The sequence below is a fragment of the Sarcophilus harrisii genome, chromosome 6 (assembly GCF_902635505.1).
Source record: "Sarcophilus harrisii chromosome 6, mSarHar1.11, whole genome shotgun sequence".
NCBI classification, from domain to species: Eukaryota; Metazoa; Chordata; class Mammalia; order Dasyuromorphia; family Dasyuridae; genus Sarcophilus; species Sarcophilus harrisii.
The window spans coordinates 183,724,805-183,738,084 of NC_045431.1; positions in this window are offsets into that span (position 1 = coordinate 183,724,805).

The window sequence follows — 13,280 nt, forward strand, 5'->3', positions numbered from 1 at the left end:
ACACTGAATAGAGAAAAATAAAATAGCTTAGAATGTAGATCATCAATTGTCAGATCAGAGTGAGTTACTTACACTGACTTTAGAACTTTGGACTAAAAGAAAACTTAAAATACAGAATGCAGATAGTTAGATCTGGAAGTTAAAAAATGATATCAGGAAGAAATGGAAATCACTTTTATACATAGGATTTAAAATTTCTGATTTAGAAGAGACTTTAAAACATGGAATGTTAAACTTGAAATCATTCTTTCAGATCTTTTATTGCTGCCCTTTGAATTATAGAGGACTTATATCACTAACCCAGGATTTACTGAGTGCCTTTAGTATGACCTTCATTGAGACAACAAGTATTGAACTATATTTAAATATAATTGATTTCCTTTATAATCCCATGTATGTGGATTTTGTTTATTTACAAACATTCTAAGAAGGCATTCACGTTCACTTCACCTGTCTGCCAAGGGAGTCTATGTTCTGAATTCTCTTACCAGAAAATGTTCTAAAATTTTAAAATATCATCTTCTTGGCTGATCTTTGGACAGAGAGTTAAATAATAATTCTGAATGATGTTGCAGTGTGTGTGTATAGTTTTATAAGTGTACATGTAAGGATGTTTTTGAGGCAATGAAAAAGAGATTGAACAGACAAACTCACTTCAAATTACATCACCTCCCCCACATACCCAACTGCTGTAAAACATTTTTCTCCATGTTTTCTTCTACTTTTAAGAACAATTAGAGAAGGAATTTTCATTTTCTCACATGCCACGGAGCAAACATTTCTATCTCCTTGGGCTGATGAGGGTCTGAAAATCAGCATGCACAGAAACTGGAAGCATGCTTAACACCTCTGCTCCTCAATTTCCTTATCTGAAAAAAAAAAAAAAACTAGAATTGATACTCTAGTCTTTATTGGCAGGTGACATGACATAATTGATCATGTTGGACCTGGAATCAGAGAGATCTATTTTTGAATTCTTCCTCTGACATATAAAAGCTATGGAAATATAAATAAGACACATTTTCCCCCAGCATTTTTATTTTTTCACTTGTAAAACAAGGTAACTAACATCTGCAGTATATACTTCATGAGATTATCATGAGGCTCAAATGAGATAAAATAGGGAAAGTTTTTGGCAAACTATAATATATTCTACAAATGTTAGTTATTATATACATTCCTTTCAGTTCTGACTTTTTGTGCTCTGTATTTTAAGGATGCTTCTTATTCTGATATTTTAATGTTCTGTATTCTAGATTCCTCCCCACATTTAACATTATGTGTTAGCAAGTTCTAATTCCCTAACATGTCCATACCTTTTGATCCAGATATTCCAGTGCTAATCATATACCCCAAGGAGGTCAAGGACAAAAATAAAGGTAACTTTTATGCTAATATATTCATAACAACTTTTTTGTAGCAGCAAAAAAATGGGGGAAAAGTAAACATCCAGCTATCAAAGTTGCAATAGAGTGATATGAAAATAATAACCAAAAAGATTGATGAGAATACGCCTCCTTCCCTTCTTTGAAAAGGAGTTGAACTATTGTTTTTGGAAAAGTTCATTCAATATTAGACTTGGTCTATAGTTAGATTAGTTTGAGGAAATGTTTTCCCCTTGTATTTTTTTGTTCTCTATTCTACAGGGGAGTTTTCTGGGTAGGTGAATGGGGAAAGGAGCATTATGTAAAAACAAGGAAAAATCATTAAAATGTTTTTTTAAAAGAAAAAAAAACGCTGACAGAAGAATGCAATAAACAATGTCCGTAATCAAAGAAAAAATAAAACAAGAATGAATGGATAAAGAATTCCTATGGGAATTTGGAACGTGGGACTGAAAAACTATTACCATATTTTGTGTTGAATTGAATTAATTTAAATGTGAATACTCACTAATCAGGTTTAGTATTACCAATATACTAAGGTCATTGTTCAACTTCAAGTTTTAATAAGACTAAAAATAAAATATAACAAATGCAGGGATTGGACTAGATAATCTTAAAGTCTTTTCCAGCTGCCTATTATGATTATTATTAAAGACACTATAAAGGACCTCTATGAGGGGGCACTGACTAAAGATTGTAGGAGAAGAGGGAGGATGAGATCTCTGTGGACATTGGGAGGAATGGGATATATGGTGAAGGATCAGAAAAAGTCTCAAGGAGGGGGTTTGAATTGGAGTTTGAAGGATGAATGGGATTTCTATGAAACAGAATGGATTTCTTCATTAGGAAACAGGGAGACAAGGTTGAAAGTCTAATGGCAAATTGGTAAAGCAGGGAAAAAAAATTAGTCTCAAACCAAGAGAATTTCTGGATACCTACTAGAAATGGACCCAAGTTGCTTGGGACTGGCTTCCTCTTTAGGTTATTTTATGAGACGAACAAGATGGAAACATTTTATGAGATGAACAAGAAGGAAACAAGATCAATAATGGATGAGGCGGCTGATGGGGATTAGGGGACCCAAAGCAGCCTGAGAGGCTCCTGTTACATTGAGCTTCACCATACATGTGACTTAAAGGTCTTGAGATGTTGATAATTGCCACTCTTCCTTAAAGAGTCCCCACTCTTTAAGTGGGGCTTTGCACTGCATGAGAGATGCTGTCCCCCCAAATCCTTTTTAAATACTCATTTAAAAATTGAGCTCAAGTAATCAGAACAAATGTTGATTCCATTAAAAGCAATGAAGATACATATCGTGAAGAACAAATGGCAAACCAAAGAAAACCAAACATTCTCGTGTGTTTAAGAGAGCTCAGCCATTGATCATTCAAATATATGGAGCCTATTGTGTGCGGAGGGATCTGTGTATCTCTAAAATGCGATTCATATGAAACTATTTGGTAAGTAGCCACCAGAGGGAAGCAAAGAGCACAAACTCACTTTTCTACATAGAAACATTTTTGATTTGGTTCAGAACCTTGCCTCTAAATAATCCAGTTCCCATTAAGGAGTCGAGATATTGAAGGGGATCGATCACTTTGTCATTAAGTTCGATATATGCGTACGTCGGTTTGGACCTACGGGTCCAAATCCACTATGGTCTTAGCACTTCTCCCTGATATCCAGCCCCTTTCTTTTGTAAGAAGAATAGAAGTGGTGATTTTAGAGGGTGAGTTTGGGGCACCAGTAAAATGTTATCATTGTGTGTGTTATCATTGTGAGAGCTGAAGCCCAGGTAGGATTCTATATGAGTGTGAGTATAAGATAAAGAGAGAAAGAAAGGATAAGGAAATAAAAATTAAATTAATAATAATAATAATAGTAGCTGAAACTTACATACCATTTATATACCAGGTGGGATTCTATATATGTATGAGTATATGTAGAAAGAAAGAAAGAAAGAAAGAAAGAAAGAAAGAAAGAAAGAAAGAAAGAAAGAAAGAAAGAAAGAAAGGAAGGAAGGAAGGAAGGAAGGAAGGAAGGAAGGAAGGAAGAAAAAGAATAGGGAAATAAAAATCAAATTAATAATAACAGTATTACAGTCTGGAACATGATACTCTAACAGTAGCTGGCACTTACATAGCACCTTAAAATTTTTACAAATATTATTTCACTTAGTTTTCAGAACATCCCCATTTTATAGATGAGGAAACTGAGGAACAGAGAAGTTAAGTGGCTTGTTCAGCATCGCACAAGCTAGTGTCTGAAGCAGATGATGAACTGAAAACTTCTTCACTCCAGCTCCTATTGAATTATGTTCTGTATTCTAGATCCCAGTCCTACTCCCTTATATGAAGTCAATGTAGGGAAACTGTGTTAACACAGATCCAGTCAAATTTTATACTAATAGACTGTCTAAATTGAAATGCAGTGAGGTATAGTAGATAGAATTCTGGATTTGGAATCTGAGGATGCTGTATTCCCTTCTTATTTTATGGAGGGGAAAAGGCACTTGTCCAAGATCAGATAGCTAATAAATGGCTAGGGACTCGATCTTAGCATTTTGCCTAGGATACTGTGTGCTCTCTCTGCAATGTTTCAATTTCAAGCTAACCTCTGACTTTGTCAAGGAAATTTCCAAACAAGCTAATAGATATTAAGGAAACTTTGAAAAGTGTTAACATGTGGTTTTAATATAATAGATAAACATGCCTTTACCACTTATGGCCTCTGAAAACAGGCGAATCATTTAACCTTCTAAATGCCTCCATTTTCTCATCTGTAAAATTAAGGGATTGGATTAGAAAATCTATAAGGTCCTTTCATTCTCTACATTCATAATTTTATGGCAAGTTCTTTTGTAGTATCAGCAGAGAAAACAGTGTTTGGAAGACACGAGCAGACCGAGAAGATGGACATATATGATAATTTATAACAATAGAACATATAATGTCAGAGTTGGAAGATTTTAATAAATAGTAATGGCTAGCATTTGATATCTTAAGGGTTGCAAGATATTTTACCAATAATATATCATTTTATCCTCACAACAGCTCTGGGAGGTGGGAGCTCTTGTTATTCCCATTCTATAGATGAGGCGGAAGGCATTAAAGTGATTTATTTAGGTCACACAACTAGTAAATGTTCAAAGCTGAATTAGAACTTGGGTTCTCTAACTTTTAGGCAAGAACTCTATCCATCTAGTTTCTTCCAGTAGACAGAGTATAAAAATTAGCATTTGAAGAGACTCTTCCGAAGTACATAGATTTTGCTGGAGGAGCATTTTGAAATGTTCTGTATTGTTACTTTTAGGTGGGGAAAATAATTTGCCAAAGATTGCACACCATGTTAGTGAGAGAGTACAGTCTGGAACATGATGCTCTGACTCCCTAGCAAGTACTGCTTTTTAGCATATTGGTGCTGCTCTCTCACTTCCTCAGGTTCCCAGTAATGTCTATCCCCAAGGGGAATATCCAAGGGGTCTGATGTTTAAAGATATTAAAGACAAATAGTGTACATTTCCAGCTGATTAGGATGTTTATCTGCTATATCAGAACTTCATGTTAATACTTTTCAGAATTTCCTTAATATCTATTAGCTTGTTTGGAAATTCCCACAATAAAATCAGAAGTTGGCTTGGAATTAAAGCGTTGCAGAGATAACATGTGGTGTCATAGGCAGAATACTGGGATCAAGTCCTTAGTCATTTACTAGCTGTCTGATCTTGGACAAGTACCATTTCCCCTTTGGAAAATCCCATTTGAGATGACTTTTGGGTCATCTATAAAATGAGAGGAACACAAACAGAAACCCAGAGGGGCATATTTAGAGATAGACCAGGAACAGCAACTGGGAATCTAGACCCCATATCTTCCCCAATGAGGTGACTTCTATTTCTCTTTCTGTTTCTCTATCTCTATCTCTCTGTGTCTTTCTCTAACACTGACTTTCTGTTTCTGACTGTCTTTCTCTCGTTTGTCTATTTCTTCCTGTCTCTGCTCGTCTGTTTGTCTGTCTGTCTCTTGATTTGCTTCTCTCTTTGTCACTCTGTTTCTATTTCTTGTTCTCTGTTTCTGCATGTCTATGTCTTCTCTGTTTCTCTTTCTATGTCTTTGTTTCTATCTTTGTGTTTGTCATTCTCTTTCTGTGTGTCTCTGTCTCTGTCTCTCTGTCTCTGTGTCTGTCTATGTCTCTCTGTCTCTGTCTCTCTGTCTCTCTGTCTCTCTCTGTCTCTCTCTCTCTCTCTCTCTCTCTCTCTCTCGGTCTCTCTCTCCCCTCCCTCAATAAAGTTCCTCAGTTCTACAGCCCTAATGTAAGAACCAGTTTAGAGAACACCAACCTAGAACTCTTGACTCCCTCTACTTTTATGTGCTCCCTCTAATAGTAAAAAAAGGGATGCACTAATTAAGGCTATTAGCAGCATCTGCTGACCTCATGATCCCACAAATAAGCTTCCAAACTCTCTAGTTCTGGTAACGTCAACTCCTAAAATAAAGAGGGAATAGAAAGGTGGTTTGGAAGATAACATGTAAGCTTTTTTCGAGGGAGAGGACAACCACTTGAAAATTATTTTAATGCATGTAAGTAATAACCAAGGAGACACATGGCTTCGTTTAGTTTGGGGTCAAGATTGCTTTTTATGTGGGATTTCAGTGCTTGTACTATATGCAAGCACCAAGGTTAGAGATGGAAAAATGCAAAACAAAATGTAAAAGAATTATGGCAATCCCTTTTATTTTTGCCCTCTTCTCTTGCCATTCCCTTTCCTCTGCCCAAGTCCCTGATCAATAATCTTTCTTTAAAATTCCAGATGATTTCAAAATTTTCTAGATATGAAACAGTATTTATAATATTTCACAGGAGAAGGTATCTCAAGTGTTTCTGACAATCACTCTTAGAATCATTGGACATTAAAGTTGAAAGGGAAAAATATGGAACAATGAACATTAGAGCAAGAAAAGTATCACCTATCTTTGTTCCAGATTCCGTGCTTTACTCCATCCTCTTAAATGTTCTAGTGGTCTCAGGGTCCAATATTCCCTTCTTCCTCAAATTTCTTTGCATAATTCCTATCTTACATTTATACTGTGATGCTCTGCTGGCAGGGACAGATTTATTTTTGTTGGATTTCTAGTGTCTAGCACTGTGCTTTGATCATAGTAGGTTGTTGGTATCATAGATATAGAATCAAAAGGAACATAGAGATCATCTAGTCCAATCCCCTCATTTGATGGGTAAAGAACCTGACTGGTGAAGATAAGGGACGTGAGAGGGGAAAAAGAGAGGGGAGAGTGAGATGTGGGGAGAGGGGTTGCTGAGAGAGAGAGCAAGAGAAGGAGAGAGAGAGACAGAGGGAGGGAGACAGAGGGAGGAAGGGAAGGAGATGGAAGGAAGGAATAAGGAAGGGAAAGACAGAGGGGGGAGGGAGGAAGGGAAAGAGAGGACGGGATGGAAAGGAAGGAGAGAAACAGAAACAGAAAGAGAGAGAAAGAGAGGTAGAGAGAGAGGGAGAAAAAGAGAGAGAGGGAAAGAGAGGGAAGGAGGGAGGGATGGAGAAAGGGAAGGAAGGAGAAAGAGAGAGAGAAGGAGTGAGGGAGAGAAAGGGGGAGGGAGGAAAAGAGAAGGAGGGAGGGTGTTATGGGCCAGAACACTGTACTTAAAACAAGGATTCTTACAAGGTGTTAACTCAGTGGAATTGATAAAGACAATAGTTATCTAGTTTAGCATGGTGCTTAATAGTTCTCTAGTTCAGTACAGGTATTTAGAACTTAATATAGTTCCACAAGATTCACACCTGTGATAATGTAATTATAAGATAGCATATAAGATGGGATAAACTCTGCCAAATTCATTCCATCTTCCACCTTTGTGGTGGCTGGAGGCTGAAGCACAAGCCCAGGAACTCAGAACAAGATTCATTCACTTCATCTCACATCACCTTGGTGGCTGGTCTCTTGCACTTCCCCCACCGAGACCAAGGCTGGTCTGAAAGGCTCTCAAGAAACCTAACTGGACCTCAGGCAAGGAGATGAGGGGGGATTAAGGAGGGGGAGAGAGAGAGAAAGGTGACAGAGAGAGAGCGAGAGAGAGAGAGAGAGAGAGAGAGAGAGAGAGAGAGAGAGAGAAAGGTGAGAGAAGAGAAGAGAAGAGAAGAGAAGAGAAGAGAAGAGAAGAGAAGAGAAGAGAAGAGAAGAGAAGAGAAGAGAGAGGAGAGAGAGGAGAGAGAGACAAAGAGACAGAGAGACAGAGAGAGAGCAAGAGAGAAGATAAAGAGAGAGAGAGAGAGAGAAGCTAATTCAACCCACATTTATTTTTATAGCACTTATATAATACCCACTATTTGTCAGGCACCGTGCTAAGCATTTTACAAATATGATCTTATTTTATCACCTATCTGGGAGGTAGGTGCTGTTATTTTTCCCATTTTATCACTGAAGAAACTGAGGCAACTTGAATGCTCAAGGTTCCATTGCTAGTAAATGTCCCAGGCTGAATTTGAATTCAGGTCTTACTGATTCAGATCCAACACTCGGTTATTGTACCATTCAGCTGCCTAACCCATGAACAACAATCCCTTTTGCAGTAGTCATGATTAGTGGTAAAATGACAACAGAACTGGATTTTTGTGTTTGAATGTCAGCTCTTTAACTTGTGTGACTTTAGACAAATCACTCCCTACTCTGAGTGTGTTTCCTCGTCAGTAAAATGAAAAGTTTGAATGAGCTACTCTCTATATTCCTCTTAAATTCTAAATCCCACGATTCTTAGATGCAGACTGTACTTGATTACGGCAGTGATGAGTTCACTTTATAACATGGCAGCCAACTTATCTGTTGTTTTTGGAAGGTCTTTCTTATATTGAGCTGTTTTTTTTCTTTGCTTTTGTTTTTGTTTTTTAGCTACCACTAACTTCTACACATGGTTCCTGATTCTGTTCTTCAAGGAAAAGCAAATCTTGCCTCTGATGATGATCACCTTTGTGAGGATCCTCTGAGCCAAGGGTGGCTGTTAATAAAGAGTTCAATATTCTCTTTATTGAGAATTCAAGATTCTCTTGGGAGAACACGCCATGTTCTTTTATGAGTGAAAGAATCGTTTCTGTTTGTTTATTGACCACACCAATGGGAATAAAAATTCTGTCGGCAAGAGGGATGAAGTTTGCTTTATAAGAAGAATGCCACTTTCATAAGGTTCTAAACAAAAAGCAACAACCAACAACCATTTCCTCTCAGGGAAAATAAGTTTATAAAGAAGAACAAAATACTACATGATATCAAGAAAGGACAAATTACTGTTTGGAACCAACCCAGAGAATTAATGGGAATGTTGAGAGCAGAATAAATGAGATCAAGATCATAAGTTGTGCTAAATACTCATAGCTCCATAAATCTTCATAGGATCTTGAGCTGGAAGGGACCTTAGAGGCAATCTTGTCCAAGACATTCATCTCTTTGGAATAACATTTTATTTTTCCTGATTACATGTAAAGATACTTTTTAATATTTTTTAAAAATTGAAATCCAAATTTCCTCTTTCCCTCTTTGCTCCCTCCTCCCGAGGATGATGATCAATATGATATAGGTTACATATGTATACCCATTCAAAAATATTTTCATATTAAATATTTAATAATATTTCACATTGTGAAAGAAGAATATATCAAAAGAAAAAAAATAGAAAGTGAGAAATATCATGTTTCAATCTTAATTCAGACTCCATCAGTTCTTCTAGAGGTAGAGAGCATTTTTCATCATAAGTTCTTTGGAATTATCTTGGATCACTGTATGACTGAGAATAGTTAAATCATTCACTCGATCATGATACAATATTGCTGTTACCATGTGCAATGTTTTCCTGGTTCTGCTTACTTCACTTTGCATCAGTTCATGTCTTGCCAGATTTTTCTAAAATTGGCTAGTTTGTCATGTCTTATAGAATAACAATTTTCCATAATTATTTTATACCACAATTTCCACCCCTCTCATCTTAAATTATTCAATAGAATGTAAGCTTCATAAGGGCAGGGATTGTATGTCACTTTGTCTTTGTATTCCCATCATCTTCCATTATGGTTGGCACTTAATAAATCCTTGATATCATGGTTTATTAGCAAAAAAGCCAAAAGCTCAGAAAAGGTAAATGATGTATCCAGCATTATACAGTGAGTTAATGACAGAATCATGGCTCAAACCTAGCCCTTCTAACATCAAATCCAACTCTTCCTCCATTGAACCAAACTGCCTCTTTCAAACATGTTCTACAGAATCTTAAGAGCTATGAAAACCCGAGAGGTCCCTGAACGGGGACCAGAGCTTCCTTGAAGGTTATTCAGCCTGTCTCAGCCATTCACATTAAGGTTAGCCACAGGGAAGGCTCAATATTTCAACAGGGCAGAATCTCCACAAACAGTTTCATCATCATGTGAGTTGAGCGGTAAATCAAAGAGCAGAACCCACAACCTGCCCGAAAGTTAACATTAGAATAATTCAGTGTAGCCAAGTCCAGGATGCCTGTGACCTCATACAGACAACTAATTGGCATTCTCATACCGCATGCTGAAGGGTGCAGGGAAACTATGAACCTGAGGTATTGCCATCTGAGCTGTAATAATACACCATGCATGGGAAACTGCACCAGGATCATTTACTGATCTCGGGAACCAGTGTATTTTTCGGCTGTGTTTCCCCTTAAACACAATATAAGAGAACTTGTTCTAGAGAAAAGGGAGCACATTTGTTCTGTGTGGTCTGAAAGGAAGGGATTAGGAAAAGCTTTTTCTTCCATATTCGGAATTGAAAATAAACAGAACCATCAAATAATTGAATGGGCTACCTTGTGAAATAATAAGCTCCCCATCATTGGAAGTATTCATAAGTTAATAGGGCTTAAAGGGGTCTTTGAGGTCATCCATTCCAACGCATTTATTTTACAGTCAGAACTCAAATACAGTTAGTTAAGGAACAATCATCACTCTAACTCAACAAGACAGTTCTCCATCATATCTTTATCTCTATCTGTTGAGATGTTAACCATGTTTCAAGCCCCAACTCAGATGCAGGCTGCTCCACGGAACATTCTTTGATGTTTTTCTTCCTTTCCAAACTTGAAGTGCTATTTTACTCCTCAGAATTCTCAAACCATTTTGCTTGCTTTCCTATAACATTTATCATCATTTTCTACTTTATCCTAAGATTATTTGCGTATATGCCCATGTTCCCTTCAAAACTGTAGTTTCTATGAGAGCAAAGCTATATTTAATTTAATAGCATTAATATAATGTAGCATATACATAGTACTTTAAAGTTTATAAAGCACATACCTCAAAATTATCCTACAAATCAAAACAACTATTATAATTAATATTCATTCTTATTAATGATTCACATTAGTACCTATTATTTCAAGTGACCCAAAAGGCAATGGTAAATGTAAGCCACGGCCATTTACTTATAATTATGCAGAATTGTGCAATAATTACCAGAAAATTTTATTCGTGTAATGTGACTTTTAGGCATAACAGATGATCTGATTGAATATAAACTGTCGGGCAATTCCTTTATGAAAGATTTATGGAAGGGTGTGGGCAAGAATTGCACAAGATAAGAAATCATGATTGGCATATATTCTATTCCTTTGAAGGATACATATTTTTATCCATAGGATCATAAATCTCTCAGAATATTAAGGATGTAACCCTTGACTCAATGGGCCAACTGCATGGAGCTCTCTCCTTCCCCATTGGTGGATATTTGTCAGTTCATCAGTCTCTACCAAGAAGGAGACAGTTTGATGTAATTGAACCATTGAGCCAAGTGTTATATTTGCAATATTTTTTCCATGTCCCCCTTCAAAGGTTTGTTGTAAGGAAAGTGTTTATAATCGCCACAAGTACCTCCACCATCATCACAATCACAATACTAAAATTGCTTTAGTGCTTCGAGGATTACAAAGCACTTTCCTGAAAATATCTCAGAGGTAAGTGGTGTTCCCAGGTGAGATCTTGGCAGAAGATTCTATGCCAGTTTTGTTTACTTGAACAGACATATCAGCTTTCATCTCTCTTCAACATTGACTACTGACTCATTTCCTTATTGAATCTCCCCAGGTTCATAAGAAAACTAATGGGCATCATTGTCCTAGAGCTTGTTAACATTGCAGAAATTCTATAATGAACATGCTCTGCCTCTCCAACCCTCACACTTCACTACCACTATCATAAATATACCTCATCATGTGTTAAGAAAAATCTCCTCATACTTTGGAGTTAACATCTTCTTTCTCATTTTTAAAGCATGCATATAGACCTGAACACAAGTTGTTGGAGTGGCTGCTTTAAATTAGATAGGAAATAAACATTTAGAGGAAAGGCTTTTCCTTTCTTACTGTATGTAATGGCTACAGATAAGGTGCTAAATTTCTTTCATTGATTCCCATTCCTTTCCAGTGGAGACTGGGCAGGTGAAGATAAAAGCTTTTCCAGGCTGTGTTCTATAGAAATAAGAGGCAGAAAGGGGTCATGGATTAGATTCAAGTAGACTCATCAACAATCACAGCAACTAATTCCCCATCAAATCTCTGCTCCAGCCTTCTCATATTGGCCACTCAAATGTTTCTCTATCTACCTTCATGCATAATAAGTGGTGTATATTTATCTTGGGTAGGTAATTTATTAAAAAAAAATAAGATTCCTTGCAAGGGAAAAAGGTACTCTGGGTAAAATCTTTGCATACCTTCCTTGCCTTATATCCCCCAAGTCCATCAAATTTTCATGGCAGAGAGAGACACACAGAAAAGGACAGGCATACAGAAACAAAGAGAGATAGAAAGAGACAAAGAGACAAAGCTAGAGAAACTGAGAGGGAGGAGGAGGAGGAAGAGGAGAAGGAGGAGGAAGAGGAGGATAGAGGAGGAGGAGAAGGAGGAAGAAGAGGAGGAGGAAGATAGAGGAGAAGGAGGAGGAGGAAAATAGAGGAGGAGGAGGAGGAAGATAGAGGAGGAGGAAGAGGAAGATAGAGGAGGAGGAGGAGGAAGATAGAGGAAGAGGAGGAGGAGGACGAAGAGGAAGATAGAGGAGGAGAAGGAGGAGGAGGAAGAAGAAGAGGAGAAGGAAGATAGAGGAGGAGGAGAAGGAGGAGGAGGATAGAGGAGGAAGAGGAGGAGGAGGAAGATAGAGGAGAAGGAGGAGGAGGAGGAAGATAGAGGAAAAGAAGGAGAAGAAGAAGAAGGAGAAGAAGAAGAAGGAGAAGAAGAAGACGAAGGAGGAGGAGGAGGAGGAGGAGGAGGAGGAAGAGGAGGAGGAGGAGAAAACGAAGAAGACGAAGGAGGAGGAGGAGGAGGAGGAGGAGGAGAAGGAGAAGGAGGAGGAGAAGGAGAAGGAGAAGGAGAAGGAGAAGGAGAAGAAGAAAAAGAAGAAGAAGAAGAAGAAGAAGAAGAGAAGGAGGAGGAGGAGGAAGGAAGGAAGGAAGGAAGGAAGGAAGGAAGGAAGGAAGGAAGGAAGGAAGGAAGGAGAACAAAGAAGAAGCGATCTTGAAGGTTCAGTTTACCAGTGTATATCCTTTTGGACATAGTGAGTTTCAATCATTGACAGGACATGCATGTGGAGATTCCTCAGGCAAGTGGTGATGTACTTTCCTTTATCTCTATAGAGGTCAGACAATACAGGTGTGAAATGCTATATATAATGTCAGACTCGGTTTATGTGTTGCTTAGTTTTATTAAAATGTATTTTTTTTCTAAAATGGTATTTTGTTATAAAAGATGTTTCTTTGAGACTGGTCCTTTATATAAGAATCTACTTTATATGAGGGATTCCACTGGAGAATGTCAATGATATGCCCCCAAATCAACAATTCTATAAAGTAATATTAATAGTAGCTTCTATTTCCATAGCACTAA